Here is a 2,109-nt window from a genome sequence, read left to right as displayed (position 1 = left end):
CCTTCTGTCTGGTTCCTGGTTTTCTCAATCAGTTTGACAGTGGATGGCATTAATCGTCGTCATTCTAGGTGATGCTGCCAAGCTTCCCAAGAGTGCTGGTCTGTCTTTCTCACTCAGAGAGAGCTGCTTTGGCCACTTGTCAGAAGGGTGGCCTCTAGTAAGGCTCCTCCTCCAAGGGCTGGACTATAACTCACGTGGCAGAACACTTGCCTATGTGTTCTGGGCATATGCACAAGGCTGTAGACTAGATCCCCCCTGTGTCACAAGATAACAAACTATAAATCCCTTGTAATGACTAAGTTTGTCAGGTGTACTTCACCTGAAAGCCCAGGCAGATGGCACAGTGATCTTAGGACAGGGTCGTCTGTCACCCCAACAAGCCAGTTAGCAAGGACTGGGAAGGGCTTAATGGCTGTCCATGTCGCTGGTGGTGGGTAAGCAGGCAGTAGCATCATCTTGCTGTTGTAGCCTGCCACTGGCATTGCCTCCAGCCACGTCTCTAGTCATTTGTTCTAGTTTTCCTCCCCACATTTTTAGACTCAAGACAAATGACGATGGGAAGGGAGATCAGTTCTGTGTTGTAGTCTTCGTTCTGAATCCTAGCGTGGCTAGTCGGCTACGTTGTCAGGATGGCCGCTGGCTTCCCACGTATCTGAAAACAAGTGTTGCAGGCAGGACAGTGGAGAGGCTCTAGGCAAACATGCTGACCTGTTTCCCACTGTAACAAGACACATGAGACCAACTCTTTACCCAGAAAAGGTTTATTTTACAGCTTAGGAGAATGAAAATCCAAGATAACGTGGCCCCCACCTCTAGGCTCTGGAGGGCATAATGGGAGAAGACCCTACAGCAGTGAGAAGACATGCAGGGAAGAGCATATGCGGCAGGAAACGAGGGAATCGAAGCCCAGGCATTGCTAAGTCTAGAAGTCTATATAGTCTTGAATTTGATGGTCCCCCTGCCTCAGCCTTCTGAATGCAAGAGCCATGCTACTATTATCCTCAGAGCTTGGTCTCAGAACGAACTCTGGAGGACCAGCACTGGTTGCCCCCCTCACACCCCCTTGGAGGACAATGCCTCCAAACCTAATCACCTTGCATTGGGCCTCAGCCCCCTCACTGCCATAATGTGGACCAAGCTTCCAACATAGGATCCTTTTGGCGGGTGGGGGCGGGGAAGGGGGGCAGGACACTCAAACCACAGAGACATGTATAGGTACACTCTTCCCCTGTTCAGCCTACTGGGTATGCTGATTTCATCACTGAGGCACATCATTGTATGTAAGCACACAAACTGTAATATGACTACTGGGAACCATTGGGGCATGGAGACTCTTAACAGGTAATTTGAGGCCCAGCCTTGAACAAATATCATCCTATTGAAACTGGTCAAATAAGACCAACACAAGATGAACAAGACCCCGGGGGGCGGGGGGGGGAGTGTTGAGGGTAGAGAAATGGCTCAGTGGTTGCGTGCTCTTCCAGAGGTCCTAAGTTCAATTTCCAGCAACCCTGTGGTGGCTCATAACCATCTATAATGAGATTGATTCCCTCTTCTGATGTGTATGAAGACAGAGCACTCATGTACATAAAATACATGAATAAAAAACCTTTAAAAGGGGGATGGGGGTGGACAGACTCCAAAATACTCTGAAACTGACTTTTTTCCTTGGCAGATAAAACAAGATGCCAAGCTCCACTTAGAGTTCAGATAGCAGTTTTGTTTATACCCAAATATTTAGGATGGAACATTTCTACACAGCCATTTATCTGAAATAAATTTAGTTGGGCATTCTGTATACTGACTACACCTGACAGACCTTTTTCCCTCCCCACATCATTTTGTTGTGCTGGGCACTGAACCATATATGCTGGACAAGCCCTCTTTGTACCACCGAGCCATCCCCAGCCTGCTTTTGACAGTGTAATCCACAGCATCTCTGCTGTAGCCACTTGGTTCCTTCCACATCCACATCCAGCGCTGTTAACAGCTGGAAGGGCCTGCTCTCCACCTCTCAGGGGCCTTTGGTTATCTGTAAATCGTGCCTGGAGCTTTCCCCTGCTGAGTCATTTTTCCAGTCTCTGTGTGGTGGGAAGTGACAGCCCTAAG

Source organism: Acomys russatus, chromosome 18 (genome assembly GCF_903995435.1).
Source record: "Acomys russatus chromosome 18, mAcoRus1.1, whole genome shotgun sequence".
NCBI lineage: Eukaryota > Metazoa > Chordata > Mammalia > Rodentia > Muridae > Acomys > Acomys russatus.
This window is presented reverse-complemented; position numbering follows the sequence as displayed.